The sequence below is a fragment of the Panicum virgatum genome, chromosome 4N (genome assembly GCF_016808335.1).
Source record: "Panicum virgatum strain AP13 chromosome 4N, P.virgatum_v5, whole genome shotgun sequence".
In the NCBI taxonomy this organism is placed as follows: domain Eukaryota; kingdom Viridiplantae; phylum Streptophyta; class Magnoliopsida; order Poales; family Poaceae; genus Panicum; species Panicum virgatum.
In genome coordinates, this window is record NC_053148.1 from 14,151,992 (window position 1) to 14,179,738 (window position 27,747).

The window sequence follows — 27,747 nt, forward strand, 5'->3', positions numbered from 1 at the left end:
CCCGGCGAGCCTTGAGGCCTTCGACTTGGCCAACGTCGTCTTCATCACCATGTACTCTTGCTCTTCTGTGCACCATGTGAACCGCCCATGACTTCGCCCGGCCTCCTCGGATCCCTCGATCGAGGCCTACTCGCATTCACCCTTCACCGTCTTGGTCCCTTGGCATGAACCTTTCGCTTCACCGAGCCTACTCGCGTTCATCCTTCACAATGGTCCTTCAGCATGAATCTTTCGCAAGACCTTCACCTCTCGCCATCGACCGTTATGCCGCATCCTACACCTGCACATCACAAGCTAAGAGACACATCAAATACACAATGTTGTCAATCACTCATCATCCAAGGGTGACCACCATTGGTCCTCATTTACACATGATTAAACTAACTTTAGTACTACCGGAAGACCGCTCATGACTGGCAGATAAATTTGATCGAGCCATCACGGTACTTTATGGACCTCTTAAATCCCCCCACCTAAACCGAACGTGGAGGATTAGAATGGCACAAAATAGGGTTGCCACCACCTACATGCTACCTCTACAAACTATGGGAAAGGGCGACATTCAGCAACTCTTAACTAACCCAGACACCATGTCTACATTAGTAAGTGATACTCTAGTATCCCGCATGGAGTCCCCCACGCTTCCGATGGACAGACATCATACTATAGCAAACTTTTGAATACTGGAATAGGTATCAATATACTAAAGCTAATTGCCTAGTCATGCAAAGCATATAATAACATTGCAAACTATCATGAAGTATATGTTTGACACTGCAGGATATAAGTTATGCGAATATAAATAACTATAAGATAAGTCTATTACAAATGACCGAGAATTACAAAGGAGAACTAGAGACGAACTCATACTGGAACTCCTGAGCAACCTTAGGGACCCAAAGACTACTAATTTTAGCCTAAACTCCACTAGCCTAAGAGCTAAACAAGAGAGGAAGCTTGAGCTTGCAACTTGAGGTGTGTCTCGTTACTAACCCCCCCCCCCCTCTCATAGTTATAGAAGGGAACTAGGGGGTGCACGGGTGCGAGCAGCAGCTCTGGCTCTTGGAACCACCATTGTGAGCCAATCAGGAAGCCACACATCAAATCTTGAGGTGGTGGAGCCCATGGTTCGGTCGGTCAACCGACCTAGTCGGCTGACCAGGTCTAGGCGCCAACCGACCTCAGTTTTGGCTGAGGAGCTGCCACGTGTCTCATGACTCCTTTTGCACGTGCCTTAACGTCTGCATATGTCAGTAACTGCTACAGTGGGTCCTTTGATTCGTGTGACCCTGATTCTTGTGCCCTGATTGGTCAATGATTTTTCCCTTGGATTAATAGGTGCTTATAACCTGCATAGTGGGGTTTGATATTATTTTAGATAAATATGCATGTAAGATATGTAACTCATGATTTTCTAATCAAATTGACATTTGAAAAAGGTCTCCAGCAAGCATCAACACTTGCCAGACAAACCGTTTGATGCCTTCCATTGCTACAATTCCAATGTGGTACCCAACCATTTGTGTCCTTGTTTACAATCTGGGTACAACAATATTCTAAAGACCTCCAACATACACTTTAGATCCCTCGATTCCTTTTTAGTTTCGCAGACTTCCTCTGCTTCGCGCAGAATATGACCAAAATCATCTTCCGCAACATGTCCTTCAGCTTCTTCAGGCTCACCTGTTGTAGTATCTTTAAAGATGGCACCGTACTCGTCTGTAAAATCAGGAAACCTCTCCTCTCTTTCATCATCATTCTCTAGCATAATTCCTGCTTGGTCCAAACATTGTACTTGACCATGAAACTATTTTCGAATAAGTGACCATGGATGGTTCTTGTTGAGGAGTAATCCTTCTCATTCTTACATATTCGGCATGGGTACCGAAAGAAACTTTCATGCTTGTGCTTCTTGGCCGCATCGATGAATTCGTGCATGCCATCAATAAATTCCATTGAACATCGGTCGGTGTTGTACATCTATTGCCAACTCATCTTGAAAAATAAAGAATAAATCTACTAGCTTGAATCATGAAAAGGTAAGAAATATCCATCACACAACATGAATTAATTAAAAGGTCCAAATATCCATCACACACCATGAATTAATTAAAAGGTCTAAATTATCCATTACGCAACATGATTAATTGTAAGGTCTACAATACAGAATAAGCTACATGCTAATACAAACTATTCATGAAACCTATTAACCAATGCCTCATGAACCGCCTTGCGAAGTCTTGAACCGAAACGGTCAAATTCTACCATCCCCGACGCTTCGTGCCATGCATTATATCGAGCCATCAAATCGCGATCATCATCCATACCATGCAACTCGACATCAAATTCACCCTGAAATTTGCAACATGCTTTCCCAAATGTGAGGCAGTGAAATGCCTTCTTAATCCAACGATGAATACGACCACTAACATGCCCAAGACGCTCTTCAAGGCAGAACTCAAGGGAATGTCCGGTGCGCTTCTACTGATTATGTACCGATGCCCTAGTAGGCTCACGACACTCTAAGGCATCATGTTGCAAAGGCATTTCCACTGATTAAAAATTAATTACTCATAGATTAATTACTTATCATGCCTGGTGAAGAACTAAACTGCACTATTTTAAAAAATAAAACTAATTTCACTACACTTATCAAATAAAGTAAAAAACTGAAAAAAAATTCATAGAATTACAATGAAAATATACTCGTACTCACTGGCTGTATTCAAATTACATCTTTGCATTCACACTCAACTTCATATTTCACATTCACTATTTCTAAACCTTATTTATTTTGACACTTTTCAGTTTGAGGCAAACACTCGTCGTCCCATGCCATATGGGATGCAATCAAGGTTCAAAATTTTATTTCAGGCTCGCTGTCCCTAAAACCATTGAGAAGTAAAAAAAATCTTTGTTTCGGAACATGTACCTATGTTAACCTTGATCTTGCGGTACGGTGATGATATTGCCATTCGAGGCCAACATTGATATCCACATCACGGTGTAATACAAGGACGTGATGAAGGAGTTCAGCCTTGGTTCGGATGGTGCCATCCTCACCTCGCTCAAAGGTGAGGATTTCTTCATTGGGACCAAGACCGTACACCTTCATCACGTCTTTATACCACACCATGTCACAGATATCATGTTGGCCCCGGCCCGAATGACAGTTACATCACTATAGGGTCAAGGTTAACGATAGATACATGTTCTAAAACAAAGTCTTTTTTGCTTCTCGATGGTTTCAATGTGAGCCTGATTAAATACATCATTTGAGTGTCAAAATAGTCCATTCATAATACAAAATAAATACCAAGTATACATATCTTTCACTTTCAATAATTATTCAATTTGACATTTCACATTTCATATAAACATGCACTTTAATAAATAACAAATTATCTAAATAAATAATTATCACATGTATAACTATTAATATATCAATAAATATAAAAATTATAACCTAATTCATTTGATAACTACATCTAAAACAAATTATCACGTATAAACCAATAACAAACTAGCTCAATTTCTAACTACACAAATATACATAATTATCACATGGATAATAGTTAATATAATAATTATAAACTAAATCAAGAGGTAACTGCATCTAAATAATTAATTGATAAGTCAGAAAGAAAATTGCTAACCTTTTTGAGCAAACAAATTGCAAAAATTCCCTTCCTTCACCTCACTGCCTCACTGGGCTACCATGAACAATCCTAAGTTCATGGCAGCTGGGGGGTGGGGCTAATATTTATAGGCGAAGGCAAAAGACACCAATTGGTGGCACAACCAGGTGCTAATTCTTGTTCATTAGCACCGGGCCATGGCATATGACCCTGTACTAATTTTGGCACTAATAGCATCAGGTCGTGCAACCATCTAGTATCTATGTCCCTAAGAACATTTGGTACCGGGTCTTGGGAGCACCCAGTGCCTATGCTGTAGCACCCGGTTACCACATGCCCACCCGACCCTCAGCTCTCGGGCCATTGGTCCAAGCCAAAAGTACCGGGCCTGGTTAGATGACCCGTTTTCTAGTTGTGTGAAGATTTCCCGATTAAAGTTCAGATTCTCCGATGAGAAGAGTAGTTGTTGTTAGGGCTGGATAGTAGGCCTAACTGGGGATGTTTGGGCTATTGTAGTTTGGTTTACTGGGCTATGTAGGGATATGAAGCCCATTTGCAACAGCAACTGGTACCTTTGGCCATCGACCGATCTAGTGGAGGGCAATTGGCACCGGGTGGTGGTTCCAACTGGTTCAATGCATGACCATAGGAACCGGTCTGAACCACCACCCGGTACCAAATGAAGGCGGCGATAAAGGCACCGGTTTATAGGAATAACCGGTTCCTATGGAAATGAAACGTGGCAGCTGCCAGGAGCTCAGGCCTAAGGCACCGGTTGGTGCCTTGACCCTGTGCTATTGAATTAATTTTAGCACCGGGTCATTGAAATCAACCGGTGCCTTTGGCCCGAGCCTATAAATACCCCAACCCCTCCCCCTCTCAAGCTGCTGCGAACTCACTGTTCATGGCAGCTGAGTGGGGTGAGTGGAGGCGAATTTTTGCTTTTTTTTTGAAAAAAGGTTAGTTATTTTTCTTTATAAGTTAGCAATTAATTTTTAGAAACAGTTATTACTTGATTTAGTTTATATATGTGATAATTATTTTTATTTGTAGCATCTTATTGTAGTTATATACGTTATCAATTTATTTGATATTTGAATACTATCAAATTATTGTATTTATATGTTTTTTCAATTTATTTGATAAGTGAATAGAATCTATTTATTATAGTTATATGCATTATCAATTATATAAATATATTATTATAAATTGGTAGTATGAATGAACTATTTGTACAGTACAATGATGTATATAAATGTATTGTGGACCCAGATGAGTCGGCAATGGATGTACATGGCCGACCGGCGTTCAAAGGAGTTCATGGATGGCATGCCTGAATTCATAGAAGCGGCCGAGAAACACAAGTATGGCGGTTTCGTTCGTTGTCCATGCAAATTCTGTAAGAATGAGAAGGATTACTCATCATCAAGAACCATCCATAGTCACTTGTTCAATAGTGGTTTCATGCCGAACTACTATGTTTGGACCAAGCATGGCGAAAGAGGAATTGTGCTGGATAATAATATAGAAGAAAAGGACAAGATTCCTGACTTTGCAGCCAATTATAATTCCTTTTTCAATGACACTGCAATGGGTGAGCCTGAAGAAGATACTGAAGGATACGTTGTAGAAGATGATCTTGGTCAGATGCTGCGCGAAGCTGAGGAAGGTTGCGAAACAGAAAAGGAATCGAGAGATCTGAAGCGTATGTTGGAGGACTACAGAACATTGTTGTACCCTGATTGCAAACAAGACCAAAAGAAGTTGGGTACCACATTAGAATTATTGCAATGGAAGGCATCAAATGGTTTTTCTGACAAGGGATTCGAGGAGTTGCTGAAACTTATAAAAAACTTACTCCCTGAGGGTAACACCTTGCCGGAGACAACATACGAGGCAAAAAAAGTTGTTTGTCCTTTAGGATTAGAGGCACAGAAGATACATGCTTGTCCTAATGACTGCATCATATATCGAGGTGAGTATGAAAATTTGGATTCATGCCCTGTATGCAACGCATGCCAGTATAAGATCCCTCGAGATGATCCAGGCGACGTTGAGGGGATGCGTGTCAAGAAGAGGGTGCCTGCCAAGGTGATGTGGTATTTTCCTCTAATACCACGTCTAAAACGTTTGTTCATGAACAAAACGAATGCTAAATTGATGCGATGGCACAAAGAAGAACGTAAGCAAGACAATATGTTGAGACACCCCGCTGATGGGTCGCTGTAACATCCTGAAAACTCACTAAATTAAATCGTGCGCTAAAACCATTTTTCGTCGTTGAGCTCGACTCCTCCTTAAACCCCGAACCCTAATTCCCAGGGTTTCTCCTGAACAACCCGACACCCGAATTCAATTCACGTCCCATCTTTTTCCCATCCAGCGCGACGTGTCGCGTCCGGCCGCCGCGAATCTCGCCCCCTCTTTTTCCCTCTATCCTTTTTCCTCCCTCCCCTCCTGGCCGCGTGCCCCATCTCCCGTGGCCCGCATATGCGTGACGACACCACGCGTGGCCGACCGCGGCCACGGTCGCCGCTGGCGCGCACTGTGACACCTCAGGTGTCAATACTTTTAAATCCAATCAATACACCTTAGTTAAAGTTAAAAGAAAATTTGGGAAAATAATTCAAGAGAAGGGTTCAAATAAAAGACCAGTTATTGCATAAGAAATGAAAGGAGAAAGAAAAAGGATGAAAAGCTATTCAAAAGTTAATTCAAAAATATGCACAAAAATTTAGATGGCTCATGGGAGGTGTTTCAATTGACATGTGCTCAATTGAACTTCAGCAAAAAATCAATTCAAAAACTGAATAAAACTAAAGTCCTTTTGTGCAAATATGCAAATGTACCAATAGTTCAAAATGTGAGTTTCAAATGAAAATTTGCATAACACAAAAGTTGTAGATCTTGAAAAGTTATGCAAAAGTGGTAGTCAACACTTTTCCATTTGAGCCCTTCAATTAGGAGATAATTTTAGTTTACCGAGAGGTCCTTGGAAATTTCAGAAATCGCAAAAGAGCCCCCATCTCCATCTCTCTCTCCCGGCTGGCTCTGTTTCGCCCGCCGCCCGCCGTACGCCGCCGGTGGACTTCGTCCACCGCGCGCCCGCGGCCAAATGGACCCAGGGAGTCTCTCAGCGCCACCTGGCCCGCCCCTTGGCATCTCCTCGCGCGCACACGCGTCCCAGGCCGCACCCCGTGCCGCCACGACACCCTCCGCCATGCGCCGCGCCGCTGCCGCTCCGCCCGCTCGCCGTCGTGCGCCCCTGACCCAAATCGACCTCCCCCAGTCGCTGCACCCCTCGCCCAGGAGCTCTATGGCCTATAAAGACCCCCTGAGCTCCACCGTCGCGCCCCTTCTCCCCCTTCTTCCTCCTCCCGCCGCTCCGCCATGGCCGCCGAGATCCAGCTCGCGCGGGCCGGCTAGCCCAGCCCCACATTGCCCCCTCCGACCACCGCAGAAGCTTCTCCACCTCCTAGTTACGCTCCACGCGCACGGAATCGAACCCAAACCCCCTCCCGACGCCGTTCCCCTCTTGCGCCGCCGCCGGCGAGCTCGGGCTCACCGCGGACCGGCCAGCTCCGAAGGAGACCGAGCCCGACAGCTACCCCAGAAGCATCCACGAGCTCACGCGGTGCTCGTGCGCGCCTTGTTCCCCTACCCCGAGCCCTCCTTCACCTCCAGCGCCGGCGAACCGAACAACCGACCCGCCATCAACGCCGACGAGCTCAAACCCGTGCACCAAACCCTCGAACGTCGACCAGGGTAGGTGTTCCTCGATCCTTTCTCTCCCACGCGCCTCCCCGTGGCAGCCCCGGTAAGCCCTGCACTGCAGAACACCACCGGCAAGATGCCACGGCGGAGAAGGCCGGCGAAGGACCCGGTTGTAAATTTTTTTTTTTCGTTTAAGGATGGTTCTGCAAGTTTTTCAGTGTATACCAGTGAACTTCTAAAATGCGAAAAAAATCACAGAAAAATTGGAAAAATGCAAACTCAACTGATCTGGATTCCTTGTAACAAGATCTACAAATTTTGTAACATTCACATTTGCAAAAACTCAACCGAATTTAATCTAGGGAAAAGAATAAGAAAACCACCTTATGCATTTTCATGAAGTTCTACCCATCAAATGACCTTGATTTTTGGTTATGTTATCACTAATGGGATGCTAAGATCACAGTAAAAAGATGACACCAACCCAAAACAGTTATCATGTTAGAACAATCAAGATTCTCTAATCTGTTGTTAGCTTTTTCGATTTAATTCAGGAAAATATACACATGACCTTGCTCTGAAAATTTTACTACAGACTTGTGCCACTGAATCCCTGCAAATCTCTAAATTTCAAATTTATTAGAGTTCATGTGCTATATACCATGATTTATGCGGGTTTAATCAACTTAATTCCTCATATATAGTTCTTATAATCAGAAAAATCTATATTTATTTCTGGAGTCTCTTTTTAGCTCTATGTTCCTGTCTAAAAATTTTGAGCTGCAGTTACGGAGTTTTGCTTTGTTGAATAATCATGCTTAGCATCTTAGGGCTAGATTTACTATTTTTGTTCTAAGTAATCTACAATGTTTCTGATCATTATTTTTGGGGACGATCTTTCCTAGAGTATGCTCTACTTGTAATAAAAATTTCATAAGCAATACTGGTTAATTGCACCTTGAGAAATTTATGCAAACTCATGCTAAGTTCACGGAATAACTAATTTATCTTAGTGAGTTAAATCTTGAAAAATTTTCTGGAGTATGTTTAACTCATGGCTAGTCTCTGGTAAAAATTTGAGAGCCATATCCCTGGTAAAACTCTCTGTAGAATTAATCTTAGTTACAAGCTTGCTGTTTTTGTTCTTTTTATTACCTCAGTTACATAAGTGAATAAAATCTGGAAAAATTTCAGTGCTGAGTAGATGCTATGAAGTTACTCTCGTAAAAATGGTAGCACCAGAACCCTTATTAAACGTTCTGTACAAAAAGATAAAGTAACTAGAGCGATCTACTTGCATGAATAGTTATAGTTTTTGCTTTATGGTTAAATGCTGAAATCTATACCATAAGTACTTATTTTTGAATCTGGGTTACTTTAGTGTTTCATCACTAGCTCTTTAGTAGTTGTGTTGATAAGAAATAAGGGAAGCATGCTATATGTTGAAATTGAAAAATGGAAACTAAAACCCCCCACTCATTCATGAAGAAACGTAGTTAGGTTTACTACTCTATAAATGACTGCCCATGAAATAAACTGTTGAAATCATCACTTAAGTAACTTTTGTTGGACTACAACTTTATCGTGAAGGAAAGAAATTATTATCCATGAATAACTCTTAATCTTGCATGGCATATAGAAACGGTTAATCCCGCGGACGGTGACTACGAACTGGTGCCCGCGGACTCTCGTGCGGATCAGGAGGTCTCTTTGAACTGTACTAACTTGTCTCAAGACCTGGGGCAAGCCCCAGAAGCTTTTCTGCCTGACAGTGCCCAAGAAGGCAAGCCCCGGAGCATAATCCCACTAATTTTTCCGAATTATCATTCTGCTATCTATTTATTTATGTATGGTAATAGTTGGTTTTCTGCATTAAGTTTTCTAGGTGTTGATCGAAAACCTTAGATGCATGATCCAAAGGAACCTATGTTTGATACCGGATCTTTGTACCGACTAGTTGCCATGCTAAATAGGTACGGTAGAAGTCGAGTGGTTTCCTGCCTCTCGCGAGCAAATAGGAATTGTACTGACTTTAATTCCTGTTGAAATGTAAGGACAACGGGCGGGGTTGTGTAGTTGTGATACCCCGCTGGTGTAGTCAAAAATGGCTAAGGTCGCGGTGTGTGGCTCATTTCGTTAAGCGTTTGAAAGTACTAGCCACATACCGAGAAATATGGTAATCGGTAAGCTGAAGTACCTGATTAGACCGGCGAGTGGAACGATCTCGCACCCTCCTGGTAGAAGTAGGATTTATATTTTTGTCGCGACGTACGGGTGCAGAGTGGTCGGACTCTGTAGTCGGGGAGGGTGTTCCGGATCCACGGACTGGAAAGAAAGGGGAAAAGTAGCGTGGGCGGGAGCGAAGTCGATCCCCATGCGTGTGGTCTAGGTTCCCCTGGCCAGGTTGAAATTCGATTCGGAATCGTCCGCCTCTCACGGCATGAGATTGCTTAATGATTTCGGTCACATAGAGTAACAAGTGGAATATGATGATGATAATACTGCTGGTTGATTAAATGGTTGCTCTACCATGTTTGAGTAGAGTTAGTTGCAAATTTAGAATGGTTAATTCCACTAGAATCTGGCTCAGTGAAACCTGAAAGTAAGGATCAACACTTAGCGGCGTTTTTGGCAAACAAACCCTACCAACCAAAAAGCCTTGCATGTCTAGTTATCGGAATATGTATATCCGGAGACGGGTCAGTCTTGCTGAGTATTAGTATACTCAGCCTTGCTTGTGGCACTGTTTTTCAGGTACTAATTTTGAAGATCTGTTTGCGAGTCTTACTTGGCCTTGTACTCTGCCTCCGGGTTGGTCTGTTGAGTGGGATGGCCCTTCAGCTGGTGCTAATCACCCTCCCGCTGAGTGACGCATTCGTACGGGCTTTACCGATGCGTCACGTTATCTCGCTAGTTATCTTTGCTGCTTCCGTTGAACATGAGACTTACATAATTGAGTAGTTGGAACTCCGTGGTACTTTGTTACTCTGAACTTGGTTTGTAATAATTTTTCTTTCCGCTGCAATCACTCTGAGATGTATGAAATGGTTTGTGTTGTAATCTCTGGGCTCACCTTCGTGTGAGTGTTGTCTGCTAATCCTGGAATAGCGTGGCTTTTATCGAGGCTTCACTCGAGGAACTACCGGTGAGTGCCACATTGGATCAGAGTTGCTTAGCAACAAAGATCAGTGCACCCGGGCCCAGTAGTTTTGGGTGGTTCCGCCACAGCTGGCATCAGAGCTCGCAGACAGCCTACCAGGGATGGCAACCTCGGTTTTCACAACAACAACTTAAAACTTGACTTCAAAGCTACTAAAGTTTTTGAAAGAGTTTAGGATCTCCAAGGACAAGTCTAGGACGTAAAGCCCTAGGGAATCTTATGGGTATAATCAGGTGGCTTATTTTGTATGGCTAACTTCCAGCACATTACCTTTCAGTATTTAAATTCTGTAATTTAAATTCTGCAACTACGTCGTCGCCACGAAGGTATGCTTACTCAGTCAGCTGAGGGAGTCTGACCTTCCCGTCGGTGATGCGAGCCGAACGCTGGAGCTCAAGCAGTGGCCTACTTGAGCTGCTGCCCATATACCAACTTCGGTTGAGTATATGGGGAGTAATGGTTCGAAATTGGAATTCAATTCCCCGTCAAAGACGGTACTCAGTCAATACGTTGTTTCGATAACGTATGCTTAACGTTGTCCATACGGCGGTAATGGTATGGATGCCGATTCTATAGTGATCGGTAATATATGGGGACGCTTTCGTGAGTGCTGGCACGAAAGGTTCGTTTTATATACTATCAATCTTCTACAGGTACGCTAACTCGAAATCGAATTATAGGCTATCTAGCTATATCGAGTAGCTATATAGTGAGAGATGTAATATGTATGCCACCAAAGTCATTGCGTAAGACCAAGGTTACTTGGCAATTTTTTTTCTTGGTGAGGACGTATAGGTTCTGCATTCATTCTCAAAAAGATTAGCAAATAAATCTCTGGGGAAATCGCAAGCAAATCAGCTAAAACACCATCCTAAGGAGTATCCAGAAAGTCTGCAACCTGGTTTCCACGAATTTTAACCTTCTGTTAAGTTACTCAAATCGACTTGGGGTAGTAATACTAAATGGTGTTTCCTAAGTTATCCAGCTGCTGTAAAAATTTGAAAATTTTTGAAGCCTTCTAGCATGGTATTTGTATTTTTGGATCAACCCGGTGTAAAACTGTTAACTCTGAACAGTCTATACAACTGAAATTTTTCGACCTTTATAAGTTGTTCAAACTAAAAATCGTTCAACATGAAAGTTGTAGACAACTTAGTGATGAGCTTACCATAAAAATTTGAAAATTTTTTGACGTCTGGGTTGAGAGTTATAGTCAAAATACACCCTCTCTGGACACTCAGTTTTCCTGGTTGACATCACTCTGAATACCTGAGCATATCACCCCCATGGAATCCGAATTGAGCTTAGTGATGACTAGATGAATTGCTCCTTAATATTAGAGGGATCTTGTGTAAATTTTTGAGAATTTTTGAAGCAAGTTCTCTACAGTTTTGGCCATTTCTTTCACTGTTCCAGAGTTAGTAGTTCTTGTTACCATCAGCTGATCCATCGGTCTTTTGTTGGGACAGATGGAAGAGCTGCTGGTCGTTGACGCGCAGGGGCACGTGCACTCCGCTTGCCTGCACTGGGACGGGTTTCCCCGCCGTCTTTGGGAGCTTTTGAGTGCAGCCGGTTACTTCCAGCCACCGGTTTACGATGGCCACGAGTTTGTGGAGGACGGAGTTCGTCGCTGCAGTGTGACGATGGTGATCCCGCAGCACCCGCTCAACGGGTGGGAGCCGATCGTGACTCAGATGGTCGGTCACTACCTGCTGGACACCTGGGAGCTTACCGCCATGAGGGCAATGACCACCTTTTGCTCTTTGCGCCCTCTGGAGGTGGTTCTGACCGCGTTCGGGTTGTTCCCTGCACCAGACCCGGCAGACCCGCTTTGGCTCGACCGGATGGCACACGTGGACGTGGTCGCTACCCTTGACCCGGTCGGGGCCCTTCGGACGACAGCGAGGTGCTTGGACGGTCTCTACAGACTTCACACTTACCAGGGTTACGCCGTCGCTCAGTTGGTGGACCACGCTCAGGCCCTGCACCTGGCGGTCCAGCTGAGAGATGGGCAGCTTCAGGAGGCTAGTACCGAGCTCGAGAGCAGGGCTACTCTTATCGCCCAGCTCCACGGCCAGGTTCACGAGCTTCAGGACACTGTGTCGGATCGTGACGCTACGATCAACTTCCTGGAGGACCAGTTTCACGACCTGCAGCTTGAGATGGACGAGGCCCAGGGGCAGCTCCACGCGATACAGCACGCGCAGGATGCCCTTCACGCACCTCCCGACGAGATGCAGGTGGACGAGGAGGACGAGCCCCAGGAGATAGAGGGCGTTTCAGAGATGGACTCCGAGGACCAGGCGCCGCAGCCCGCGCCGGTTGAGGTTCACACCCCCGCGGCGAGTGAGGCATCGGTCAACATGTAGACCGAGGCGCGGTTGTCTAGCTTTTGTAGACTCCTCTTAGTGTGGCCTACTTTTGGGATCATGGCTACTAGGCTAACTTAGAGTTGAGTAACCCCCTTAGTACTGATGTTAGGAGTAACCAAGTAGAAATGAGAGGATGATGGATGTAATGAATCCCTAATGCTACTAGTGTTAATCATCAGTGATCTGTGAAAAGCTGAAAGCAGCAGCTAGTTCGAATTTTTATCCTCTTTTCCTTTCGGATTTAGCTCCTGAGTTGAATACCAAAGTTGTTCCAATTTTCATCGTGGAAATACTCGCAAAATTTCAGCCCAAACGGATCAGTAACACGGGAGATAATCGCCAATTACAGAAGCTCTGCTTTCTGTGAAACAGAAAAAAAAGAGGAGGAGTAAATGAATTTTTCGACTAACCTACTCTAGAAATCTGACTTTGTGATGACTACCAAAGTTGTAGATCATGAAATTATCTATCTCCTGTAAAAATTTCAAGTTTATATCATGTACAGAACTCCAGTTATGAGCGTTTTTGTATCACTGGTTTTCTGCACGACGTGATTTAAGCAATTCCGAACATTTACATGTCATCTTTAGTTGAAATTCCCATTCGAGATGATGATAATGATGGGTCTAACGCAAAAGTACTCACATTTCAGATGGTGGGATCGACTCGAGGCACCCCTAGTGGTTTTGGAGCCGGAGGGAATGGCGATCCACCTCCGCCTCCTCCACCAGTGGGTATTGCTGAGGTACTTGCCGCCCAGACGGAGATTTTGCGGCAGTTGGTTCAAGCTCAGCAACAACCGCGGGTTGGGCATCATGCTCATCACGCACAAGAAGCAAGCTACCAAGATTTCCTCAGTACTCAGCCTCCGCTGTTCAATAAAGCGGATGAGCCTCTAGACGCGGACGCGTGGATTCGCACGATCGAATCCAAGTTTTCTCTATTGACTACTCCTTGTTCCGAAGCGAACAAGACTCGCTATGCCGCGCAGCAGCTTCGCGGATCAGCTCGTATGTGGTGGGATCATTACCACGGGATGCTACCGGCTGATCATGTGGTGAATTGGAATGAGTTTAAGTTGGCTTTTCGAGATCATCATATCCCAGCTGGACTTCTTGACCGTAAGCTCAACGAGTTCTTGGCCTTAACTCAGGGCACTCGTACTGTGGTGCAATATGCCCAAGTATTCCATCAACTGTGTCAGTATGCTGGACATCACGCGGATACCGACACTAAGAAGTGTGAACGCTTCCGTCGAGGCCTTAGTACCAAGTTACAGGAGAGGCTAAATCTTGTCCGAGCAGACTCATTCAATGAATTGGTGAATATGGCTATATCTCAGGAGGATCTGATTTCTGCGCATCGCGCTGAAAAGAAGCGCAAGGCACCTGCTGGACCCTCAAGTGCCTCTGCACCGAGGTATCGTATTGTGCAGAATAACCTACCCGCACCCTCTCAGAAGGCCCCTCAGCCAGGGCATTGGATTATTCGGCCTCCTCAACAGCAGCAGCAGGCTCGATTCGGGTTTCCTCAGCAAGCTCGATTTGCACCTCAGCAGCAGCAAAACGGCCCTAGGCCGAATGCTCAGCCAGCCGCTCGCCCCGATAATAATAACCGTTGTTTCAGATGCGGGAGTCCAGATCACTTTGCCAAAATGTGCCCCCAGGCGGGACAATCTCAAGGGCAGGCTTCTCGCAGAAATGATCAGCCCAAGGGCAAGAGGCAAACCATTCAAGTCAGGCAGGGCCGACTTAAGTTCACCAACCTTGCTGACCTTCCTGAGGGAGCACCAATCATGTCGGGTACATTCTCTATAAACCAACACCCCACTGTTATCTTATTCGATTCTGGTGCATCTCATAGCTTCATTAGTTCTAAATTTGGAGCAAGGGTTGGGTTGGGTTTCTGTCACACAAAAGGGTCATTCATGATATCTACCCCGGGTGGTAGAGTCGCATCAAACCAAATCGTTCATAATGCGCCACTTAGTTTGGGTAGTAAAACTGTTCCTACCACTTTAATTTTGTTGCCACTAGAAGGTATGGACATTATTCTGGGAATGGATTGGATGAACAGACATGGGGTAATGTTAGATATCTCTTCCCGGGCCGTTGAAATAAATTCTCCAACTCATGGTCATTCGGTTCTATATTTACCACATCATCAATGTCACAACTCTTGTGCCTATACCATGAAAGATATTCGCCTCGAAGATATTCCGGTAGTCCGTGAGTATGCAGATGTTTTTCCGGAAGATTTACCTGGTATGCCGCCAGACTGGGATATCGAATTTGTCATTGAACTTCAGCCTGGTACAGCACCTATTTCAAAAAGGCCATACCGAATGCCGCCTAAAGAATTGGCTGAACTAAAAATCCAGCTGCAAGAACTGTTGGACAAGGGTTTTATCCGCCCTAGTGCTTCACCTTGGGGCTGTCCAGCATTGTTCGTAAAGAAGAAGGATGATAGTCTGAGGTTGTGTGTTGATTACCGGCCTCTCAATGCGGTGACCATCAAAAATAAATATCCACTTCCCCGCATTGATGTACTGTTTGACCAGTTGGCTGGGGCAAAGATCTTCTCCAAGATTGATCTCCGTTCGGGGTATCATCAAATTAAAATCCGGCCTTGCGATATTCCCAAGACCGCCTTCTCAACCCGATATGGTCTCTATGAATATTTGGTTATGTCTTTCGGTCTCACCAATGCTCCGGCTTATTTTATGTATCTCATGAACTCGGTATTCATGCCGGAACTTGACAAGTTTGTCGTGGTTTTTATCGACGACATTCTGATCTATTCCAAGAACGAGGCGGAACATGAGCAACATCTGCGCATTGTTCTTCAACGTCTCAGAGATCATAAGCTATACGCAAAATTCTCCAAGTGTGAATTCTGGTTGGACACAGTCAAATTTCTGGGTCACACTATATCTAGTGAAGGCATTTTCGTTGATCCCAGCAAAGTACAAGAAGTGATGGACTGGAAACCTCCTACTTCAGTTCATCAGATCCGCAGTTTTCTCGGCTTGGCGGGGTATTACCGCAGATTTATTCCGGACTTCTCCAGAATTGCTAAGCCCATGACAGAACTACTAAGGAAGGATGTCAAGTTTAAATGGAGCGCGAGGTGTGATGAAGCATTCCATACATTGAGAGCACATCTAACCACTGCACCAGTCTTGGCTCAACCTGACAACAATAAACCCTACGATGTTTATTGTGATGCTTCAGGTACTGGTCTTGGTTGTGTTTTGATGCAAGACAATCGGGTTATAGCATATGCTTCCCGAGCTCTTCGGCCACACGAGCTAAATTATCCCTCTCATGATCTTGAGCTAGCCGCAGTTATTCATGCTCTCAAGCTTTGGAGACATTATCTTATGGGCACTCATTGCAATATTTATACCGACCATAAGAGTCTCAAATATATTTTCGCTCAAAGTGAGCTGAATATGAGGCAACGAAGATGGTTGGAATTAATCAAAGATTATGACCTGGAAGTTCATTATCATCCAGGCAAAGCTAATGTGGTAGCCGATGTGCTCAGTCGCAAGGTGCACTGCAATTGCCTTTCAGTGGAGTCGTATAATGACACATTGTGTGCTGAAATGCAAAGGCTGAAATTGGAGATCATTCCTCAAGGTTCTTTGAATCATATTTCAGTGGAACCGACACTGCACGACAAGGTCATCATGGCCCAATTACAGGACAAAAGTGTTGGTATCATCAAGCAGAAAGTAGTAGAAGGTGAAAATAAATATAAGTGTTTCCGTGTGGACCATAAAGGAATTTTGTGGTTCGAGGATCGCCTAGTCGTTCCCAAGAATCCTAAGCTGCGGAAACAAATACTGGACGAAGCACATCTCTCTAAATTCTCTATTCATCCGGGTAGCACCAAGATGTATCAAGATCTCAGACAAAATTTTTGGTGGACTCGCATGAAGAGAGAGATTGCCAAATATGTCGCAGAATGTGACACCTGCCAGAGAGTGAAAGCTAGTCACTTGAAAGTTGCTGGAACTCTCCAACCTCTACCAATTCCGTCTTGGAAATGGGACGATATCAGCATGGATTTCATCGTAGGCTTACCAAATACTTCTCAGCACCATGATTCCATTTGGGTCATTGTTGATAGGCTCACAAAGACTGCTCATTTTATTCCAGTACATACTGAATATCGAGCCAAGAAATATGCTGAGATCTATATTGATCGGATTGTCTGCCTACACGGTACACCCAAAACAATTATATCGGATTGTGGTCCTCAGTTTGTGGCAAGATTTTGGGAGCAACTCCAAGAGGCCCTCGGAACTAAATTAATTCGAAGCTCGGCTTACCTTCCACAGACTGACGGACAGACCGAAAGGGTGAATCAAATTCTTGAGGATATGCTTCGAGCATGTGTCATCCATTATGACAAGAACTGGGACAAATGTTTATCCTTGGCGGAGTTTTCTTATAATAACAGCTATCAGGCCAGTCTGAAAATGGCACCCTTCGAGGCCTTGTATGGTCGACGGTGTCGAACTCCTTTGAGTTGGTCTCAGACTGGGGAACGTCAAATATTTGGACCCGAATTAGTGGTCGAGGCTGAGGAGAAAGTAAAAATAGTACAAGCTAATCTCCGAGCAGCCCAGTCTCGGCAAAAGAGTTATTTCGATAAAAGAAGGGATCCTTTGAAGTTCATGGTTGGTAACCACGTCTATTTACGAGTGTCCCCAACTCGAGGCGTTCAACGTTTCGGAGTCAAGGGTAAGCTCGCACCTCGCTATGTCGGGCCATATGAAATCATTGAAGAATGTGGACCCGTGGCTTATCGTTTGCGACTTCCTTCACGACTTGCCGCCATCCATAATGTTTTCCACATATCCCAACTCAAGAAATGTGTTCGAGTTCCTACGGAAATCATTGATCAACAGGAAATTTTAGTGGAGCCCGATCTCTCATATACCGAATATCCACTCAAAATTCTGGATCAAAAAGAGAGGGGTACTCGTCGAAAGGTGGTAAAAATGTATAAAATTCAGTGGTCTCATCACACTGAGGAAGAAGCCACCTGGGAGACGGAGGATTATCTTAATCGACATTATCCGGGTTTCCTTAGCTCTACCTCAGGTATATCATTTTCCCCACCTAAATCCAATCATCCAATCTCGGGACGAGATTCTTTTTAAGGGGGGTAGGTTGTGACACCTCAGGTGTCAATACTTTTAAATCCAATCAATACACCTTAGTTAAAGTTAAAAGAAAATTTGGGAAAATAATTCAAGAGAAGGGTTCAAATAAAAGACCAGTTATTGCATAAGAAATGAAAGGAGAAAGAAAAAGGGTGAAAAGCTATTCAAAAGTTAATTCAAAAATATGCACAAAAATTTAGTTGGCTCATGGGAGGTGTTTCAATTGACATGTGCTCAATTGAACTTAAGCAAAAAATCAATTCAAAAACTGAATAAAACTAAAGTCCTTTTGTGCAAATATGCAAATGTACCAATAGTTCAAAATGTGAGTTTCAAATGAAAATTTGCATAACACAAAAGTTGTATATCTTGAAAAGTTATGCAAAAGTGGTATTCAACACTTTTCCATTTGAGCCCTCCAATTAGGAGATAATTTTAGTTTACCGAGAGGTCCCTGGAAATTTCAGAAATCGCAAAAGAGCCCCCATCTCCATCTCTCTCTCCCGGCTGGCTCTGTTTCGCCCGCCGCCCGCCGTACGCCGCCGGTGGACTTCGTCCACCGCGCGCCCGCGGCCAAATGGACCCAGGGAGTCTCTCAGCGCCACCTGGCCCGCCCCTTGGCATATCCTCGCGCGCACACGCATCCCAGGCCGCTCCCCGTGCCGCCACGACACCCTCCGCCATGCGCCGCGCCGCTGCCGCTCCGCCCGCTCGCCGTCGTGCGCCCCTGACCCAAATCGACCTCCCCCAGTCGCTGCACCCCTCGCCCAGGAGCTCTATGGCCTATAAAGACCCCCTGAGCTCCACCGTCGCGCCCCTTCTCCCCCTTCTTCCTCCTCCCGCCGCTCCGCCATGGCCGCCGAGATCCAGCTCGCGCGGGCCGGCTAGCCCAGCCCCACATTGCCCCCTCCGACCACCGCAGAAGCTTCTCCAACTCCTAGTTACGCTCCACGCGCACGGAATCGAACCCAAACCCCCTCCCGACGCCGTTCCCCTCTTGCGCCGCCGCCGGCGAGCTCGGGCTCACCGCGGACCGGCCAGCTCCGAAGGAGACCGAGCCCGACAGCTACCCCAGAAGCATCCACGAGCTCATGCGGTGCTCGTGCGCGCCTTGTTCCCCTACCCCGAGCCCTCCTTCACCTCCAGCGCCGGCGAACCGAACAACCGACCCGCCATCAACGCCGACGAGCTCAAACCCGTGCACCAAACCCTCGAACGTCGACCAGGGTAGGTGTTCCTCGATCCTTTCTCTCCCACGCGCCTCCCCGTGGCAGCCCCGGTAAGCCCTGCACTGCAGAACACCACCGGCAAGATGCCACGGCGGAGAAGGCCGGCGAAGGACCCGGTTGTAAATTGTTTTTTTCGTTTAAGGATGTTTCTGCAAGTTTTTTAGTGTATACCAGTGAACTTCTAAAATGCGAAACAAATCACAGAAAAATCGGAAAAATGCAAACTCAACTGATCTGGATTCCTTGTAACAAGATCTACAAATTTTGTAACATTCACATTTGCAGAAACTCAACCGAATTTAATCTAGGGAAAAGAATAAGAAAACCACCTTATGCATTTTCATGAAGTTCTACCCATCAAATGACCTTGATTTTTGGTTATGTTATCACTAATGGGATGCTAAGATCACAGTAAAAAGATGACACCAACCCAAAACAGTTATCATGTTAGAACAATCAAGATTCTCTAATCTGTTGTTAGCTTTTTCGATTTAATTCAGGAAAATATACACATGACCTTGCTCTGAAAATTTTACTACAGACTTGTGCCACTGAATCCCTGCAAATCTCTAAATTTCAAATTTATTAGAGTTCATGTGCTATATACCATGATTTATGCGGGTTTAATCAACTTAATTCCTCATATATAGTTCTTATGCTCAGAAAAATCTATATTTATTTCTGGAGTCTCTTTTTAGCTCTATGTTCCTGTCTAAAAATTTTGAGCTGCAGTTACGGAGTTTTGCTTTATTGAATAATCATGCTTAGCATCTTAGGGCTAGATTTACTATTTTTGTTCTAAGTAATCTACAATGTTTCTGATCATTATTTTTAGGCACGATCTTATCTAGACTATGCTCTACCTGTAATAAAAAGTTCATAAGCAATACTGGTTAATTGCACCTTGAGAAATTTATGCAAACTCATGCTAAGTTCACGGAATAACTAATTTATCTTAGTGAGTTAAATCTTGAAAAATTTTCTGGAGTATGTTTAACTCATGGCTAGTCTCTGGTAAAAATTTGAGGGCCATATCCCTAGTAAAACTCTCTGTAGAATTAATCTTAGTTACAAGCTTGCTGTTTTTGTTCTTTTTATTACCTCAGTTACATAAGTGAATAAAATCTGGAAAACTTTCAGTGCTGAGTAGATGCTATGAAGTTACTCTCGTAAAAATTGTAGCACCAGAACCCTTATTAAACGTTCTGTACAAAAAGATGAAGTAACTAGAGCGATCTACTTGCATGAATAGTTATAGTTTTTGCTTTATGGTTAAATGCTGAAATCTATACCATAAGTACTTATTTTTGAATCTGGGTTACTTTAGTGTTTCATCACTAGCTCTTTAGTAGTTGTGTTGATAAGAAATAAGGGAAGCATGCTATATGTTGAAATTGAAAAATGGAAACTAAAACCCCCCACTCATTCATGAAGAAACGTAGTTAGGTTTACTACTCTATAAATGACTGCCCATGAAATAAACTGTTGAAATCATCACTTAAGTAACTTTTGTTGGACTACAACTTTATCGTGAAGGAAAGAAATTGTTATCCATGAATAACTCTTAATCTTGCATGGCATATAGAAACGGTTAATCTCGCGGACGGTGACTACGAACTGGTGCCCGCGGACTCTCGTGCGGATCAGGAGGTCTCTTTGAACTGTACTAACTTGTCTCAAGACCTGGGGCAAGCCCCAGAAGCTTTTCTGCCTGACAGTGCCCAAGAAGGCAAGCCCCGGAGCATAATCCCACTAATTTTTCTGAATTATCATTCTGCTATCTATTTATTTATGTATGGTAATAGTTGGTTTTCTGCATTAAGTTTTCTAGGCGTTGATCGAAAACCTTAGATGCATGATCCAAAGGAACCTATGTTTGATACCGGATCTTTGTACCGACTAGTTGCCATGCTAAATAGGTACGGTAGAAGTCGAGTGGTTTCCTGCCTCTCGCGAGCAAATAGGAATTGTACTGACTTTAATTCCTGTTGAAATGTAAGGACAACGGGCGGGGTTGTGTAGTTGTGATACCCCGCTGGTGTAGTCAAAAATGGCTAAGGTCGCGGTGTGTGGCTCATTTCGTTAAGCGTTTGAAAGTACTAGCCACATACCGAGAAATATGGTAATCGGTAAGCTGAAGTACCTGATTAGACCGGCGAGTGGAACGATCTCGCACCCTCCTGGTAGAAGTAGGATTTATATTTTTGTCGCGACGTACGGGTGCAGAGTGGTCGGACTCTGTAGTCGGGGAGGGTGTTCTGGATCCACGGACTGGAAAGAAAGGGGAAAAGTAGCGTGGGCGGGAGCGAAGTCGATCCCCATGCGTGTGGTCTAGGTTCCCCTGGCCAGGTTGAAATTCGATTCGGAATCGTCCGCCTCTCACGGCATGAGATTGCTTAATGATTTCGGTCACATAGAGTAACAAGTGGAATATGATGATGATAATACTGCTGGTTGATTAAATGGTTGTTCTACCATGTTTGAGTAGAGTTAGTTGCAAATTTAGAATGGTTAATTCCACTAGAATCTGGCTCAGTGAAACCTGAAAGTAAGGATCAACACTTAGCGGCGTTTTTGGCAAACAAACCCTACCAACCAAAAAGCCTTGCATGTCTAGTTATCGGACTATGTATATCCAGAGACGGGTCAGTCTTGCTGAGTATTAGTATACTCAGCCTTGCTTGTGGCACTGTTTTTCAGGTACTAACTTTGAAGATCTGTTTGCGAGTCTTACTTGGCCTTGTACTCTGCCTCCGGGTTGGTCTGTTGAGTGGGATGGCCCTTCAGCTGGTGCTAATCACCCTCCCGCTGAGTGACGCATTCGTACGGGCTTTACCGATGCGTTACGTTATCTCGCTAGTTATCTTTGCTGCTTCCGTTGAACATGAGACTTAAATAATTGAGTAGTTGGAACTCCGTGGTACTTTGTTACTCTGAACTTGGTTTGTAATAAATTTTCTTTCTGCTGCAATCACTCTGAGATGTATGAAATGGTTTGTGTTGTAATCTCTGGGCTCACCTTCGTGTGAGTGTTGTCTGCTAATCCTGGAATAGCGTGGCTTTTATCGAGGCTTCACTCGAGGAACTACCGGTGAGTGCCACATTGGGTCAGAGTTGCTTAGCAACAAAGATCAGTGCACCCGGGCCCAGTAGTTTTGGGTGGTTCCGCCACACGCACCGCCCCCCTCCTTTTTCTTTCCCTCTTTCCCTTTTTCCCATTTTCTTTCCTCTTTTCTCCATTTCTTCTCCTCTATTTCCTTTTTTCTTCCTCCCTTTTTCTTTTCCTTCTTTTCTTTTCCCTCCTCCTCCCCGCGCGCGCCTGGCCAACCTCCCCTGCCCTGCTCCCGCACTCCCTCCCCGAGCACGCTCCGCGGCCACCGTCCGCACGCCCACACCCCCGTTCCCGCACACGTGCGCACGCCGCGACGCGTGCGCGAGCTCGCCATGCCGAGCCGTGCCACGCCCCGGCCCGGCCTCGTTCTCACTCGCGCGCCGTGCCGACCTGCTCCCCGCGTGCCCATGCGCGCTCCCGAGTCGCACGCACGGACAAGCTCCCTCGGCCAGCTCCCCGCTCAGGCCGCGCAGGCCCCGAGCTGCCCCGCGCGCGCGCGCACCCTTGCCCGCATCGCTCGCTGCTGCCACCACCGCGTGCTCGCGCTGCGCGCCGAGCCGCACGCCGCACCGCTCACTCTACTCCCGGGCCCGCCCACGCGCGCGCATCCCGCCCCGCCTGTGCACCGCCGACGCACCGCACGCGCCGCCCTATGCGCGGCCCCAGCCAACGCCGCACCGCCAGTCGTTCCGAACAGCGCTCCGCCCCGGAACGCCACCATCGGCGCGAGCGCCGCCCCACGATGGCTGCAAGTGGCCGGAACGCCATTAAGGCGCGCCGCCGAACCCGCCGGACCGCCACCAACACGACTCCTCCCCTCCATCACCTCGCCACCGCCATTACTCAGCTATAAATACGCCCTCCGCGCACCCCCACTTCTCCACAAGCTCGGTCAGCCATCGCCGCCCTCCTCCCCTCAGCTGCAGCACCGCCACCGTGCCGCCGCCACACACTCGAAGCCGGCCACCGCGGAGCCCCTTCCTCGCTACGCTCTAGCTCAAGCTAGGTAGGGCACCCGAGCCCCCTCATCCCTCTCTCTCTTTTCCCTCACTCGTCGACCGCCGCCGCGCCCCACAGCGCCGCCCCACTGCGCCACGGCCCAAATCAGGGCGGGGAGCGGGTTCCCCATGGCCGCACCCCCTTTTTCCCCCTCCCTTGGCCGCTGCCGAAGCCCCAGGGACGCCGGCCCAAGGCCGCCGGCGCCCTGTGCCTTGCCTCCCTTGTTCTGGTCGCGGGGGAGAAGAAGGAGAGGGGCAAATTTGCCCGTAACCCCCCTGGCCCTTCTTCTATTCCCTCAAGAAACTCTCCACCCTTTTAGCCTTCTTGCAGAAACACCCCCACCCTTATTATATTCGCAAATAAACCCCCTCTAGTATAAACTTAATTCCAAATAGACCCTGATCTCTCCAGAATAACTCGAATGCTTCCAAAAATTACAACTAGACCCCTGCCTACTCAAGATTAATTACAACTAGGCCCCTGACCCCTTAACCGACCCACGAACCTTTATAAAACCTATCATTTCATGTACCAAACGAACTCTGATAGGCCCGAAACTTTACCACGCCTTTCTTAACCTAGTTCCGGTCATGATGTTAGGAGATCACATGAAAACATTACTCCGAACTCCATATCTTAAATATTTCCGATTCGAGCTCAGCGATAAAGCTTGTTTTTCTGTTTCTTGATTGTGTGTTTGTTTGTTTGCGTCGTAGACCACGGTGTGAACGAAGGAGAGCCCGCTAGCGAGCTGTACTGCGAGCAAGGGAACGAGGACCAGTTCCGCGACCTCGAGCCCGAAGGACAGGACCTCCCCGAAGGCTACGATGACGACAAGTTCAATCCCATCCTTTTGATGCATGTTTCTGTCCTAGTTTTTATAAACACAACCCAATGTCATGATTTATAAAATTGCATATGTTTTGCTTGCATGAAAATACGGTTGGATAGCCACCCCTTGATTTGTGATGACCATTCCTTGACCACCTAGATTAATGTCTGATTCTGCTTGGACGTTAATCGATATTAGAACGCTTAGGACTTTACTCATAATACGATTTATTTTATAAAGAAAATGTGTGCGTGTGGGATGGGATAAATGTGGTGTTTTTGTAAAGAAAGTTTAGACGGGATGGATGGCATTTCTACGGGTTTGCCATTTGGTGTGCTCGTGCCATTGTGGCAGGGCAAAGAAGGGTGATATCCATCTTGTCACAACTAAGGACCGAGTTGGTGTGTCATCTCACCTAACTCCACTATCGTGCAAACCACTCGACCGTTGAATGGGCAACGGCATAGCATAAATCCCACTAGTTGGTGTGATAGCCATCAGGAGGGCTGAGAGCAACGGGTGACCAAGGAGCAGGGATATGCTCAGTGCGACTTATACCCCGGTTATACCTCCGAGTTAGGTCGATGACCCCTTGGTGAATCCCGTGATGGCTAGTCAGTCTTAGCTAAGGTGGGTAATGGCTATGTTGGGATCTACACCGACACGACGGTGTTCGAGATGTGGTATCCTACTTGTGGGTAAAGCTGCACACCTCTGCAGAGTTAAAAGCTATTCGAATAGCCGTGCCCATGGTATTGGGCGAGTTATGGTGTGGTCACATAACTAGTGTTTCTTGGGATGGGATGGTGTGAGTTGTTTTGGAATTGTGTCCGGCAGTTGTGCCGTGTGCTACGACGGACGGGGAGTCCGGTAGCAGTTTAAAACTTAAACTCCGTGTTACTCAAAACAAAAATTGGTTTCTGAAATATTTTCTGTTAAATAGACCCCTGCATAAAATTTAGCTTTCCGCAAATTAAACCATAACCTTATCCTTGATATACCTATGCATATTATTCTGATATAACCCCCTCCGTGGGTGTGGTTGGACTTGCTGAGTACGTTTGTACTCACCCCATTCTTACTTTTTACAGAGGAAGATCCAGACTTCGTACCAGACGACGCTGAGTAGGGTTATCGTTCTACACCCAACCTTGCCTGTGGAACCGGCCCTGTCCGAGATGTTTTCGCTGACGCAGTACTCTAAGCCCGAGTTAGACCCCATGTGGGTTGCAGTCTGGTGTTATGTCGTAGCTTGGTTACTTTTCATTATCATCTGTATCGAGTGTCCTCCAAGGTTTGTATGGTTTTGAACCATCTGATGTAATAAATGTGGCATCAGCCTCCTGGGACTGGTGTTTTGTATCACATTTAAGTTCTCTCTTATGAGCGGACGCTTCAGTCGCAGTGGAGAAAAGTGGACAGAACATTCCCAACATTTGCAAATGAAGCGAGGAATATAAGGTTCGTCTTAAGTATGGATGTCATGAATCCTTTCGGTGAGCAGAGCAGTGGCCATAGTACCTGGCCTGTGACACTCTGTATATACAACCTTCCTCCCTGGTTGTGTATGAAGTGGAAATTCATTATGATACCGGTGCTTATCCCCGGCCCGAAGCAACCCGGTAACGATATAGATGTGTATCTGAAACCACTGATTGAGGATCTTCTATTATTGTGGAAAGATGAGGGTGTTCGTATGTGGGATGCACACACAGAGGATCATTTTAACCTGCGTGCATTGCTTTTCGTAACCACCAACGATTGGCCAGCACTAAGTAACCTCTCCGGACAATCCAATAAGGAGCATGCACCTATTGTTTAGAAGAAACCGACAGCATGTACCTCAAGCACTGTAGGAAGATCATGTATATGGGTCATTGTCGATTTCTTCCGATCAAGCACCCATTAAGGAGGTGGCATGCTCACTACGATGGAAAGGCAGATCATCGTACCAAGCCTAGGCACCGTTGTGGGAAAATGGTGTTTGAAATGGTCAAAGATATAAAAGTAGTATTCGAAAAAGGACCCAACAGCAGATCAGTGCAGAGTGATGACGGACGTGCACCTATATGGAAGAAGAATAGTATTTTTTGGGAGTTACCTTATTGGGAAGTCTTAGACATCCGCCACGCAATTGATGTGATGCACCTAACAAAAAATCTTTGTGTGAACCTTCTAGGCTTCCTTGGTGTCTACGGTAAGCCAAAGGATACATTGGAAGCGCGGCAAGATCTTCAACGTATGAAACAACGGGCCGCCCTACATCTAGAAAAAAGGGATAAAGGACGTCATTATCTAGGTCATGCGTGCTACACTCTTAGTAAGGAAGATAAGAAAAGTATGTTCGACTGTTTGAACAGTATCAAGGTCCCATCAGGCTACTCTTCGAATATAAAGAGGCTACTGAACTTGAAAGAGAAGAAATTCGCACACGTAAAGTCCCATGACTGTCACGTGTTGATGACGCAATTGATTCCAGTTGCACTTAGAGGTATTCTACTAGCTAATGTTCGAGCAACAATCATAAAGCTATGCACATTTCTCAACACAATTTCTCAGAAGGCAATCGATCCATCGAGTTTAAGCAGGCTACAAGAGGATGTTGTCCAAAGTTTAGTCAGTCTTGAAATGATATTTCCTCCATCATTCTTCAATATTATGACGCATCTTCTAGTTCACCTGGTCAAAGAGATTGGTATTCTCGGTCCTGTTTTCCTTCATAATATGTTCCCTTCAAAGAAATACGTTCGTAATCGGGCTCGTCCAGAAGGAAGCATTGCGAAGGGTTACGTCACAGAGGAGGTCATTGAATTTTGTGTTGACTATGTGGAAGAACTCTGCCCAATTGGGATTCCAGTATCACGTCATGAGGGGAGGCTGATTGGAAAGGGCACACTTGGAAAAAATTAGTAAATGCCACAGATCATGCCACGTTGAGCAAAGCACATCTCACAGTTCTGCAACAATCAGCCTTGGTGGCTCCATACATGGAGGAGAACATGCAAATTGTGCGAAGTATATACCCTTTGAAGTCTGAGACATGGATTACAAAACATCATAACGATACATTCGCCACCTGGTTGCAGAAGGAAGTCATGGCCAACGATCAAATTCATGAGCAGCTAGCTTGGCTGGCCAGGGGTCCGGCAAATTCAATCCTGATGTACCAAGGATATGAAATTAATGGTTACACATTTTATACAAGAGCCCAAGATAACAAGAGCACCAATCAAAATAGTGGTGTCCGTATAGATGCCACCGACTCTAGTGGCCAAACGAACTCATATTTTGGTTACATTGAAGAGATCTAGGAACTCGACTATGGGCCGTTGAAGATACCTCTATTTCATTGTCAATGGGTTAAACTCACAGGAAAAGGTGTCGATATCGATGAGTACGGAATGACAACGGTAGACCTCAAAGAGCTTGGCTATCGAGACGAACCATTCGTCCTAGCTAAAGATGTCACTCAAGTTTTCTATGTGCAGGACATGTCTAGCAAAACGAGAAAG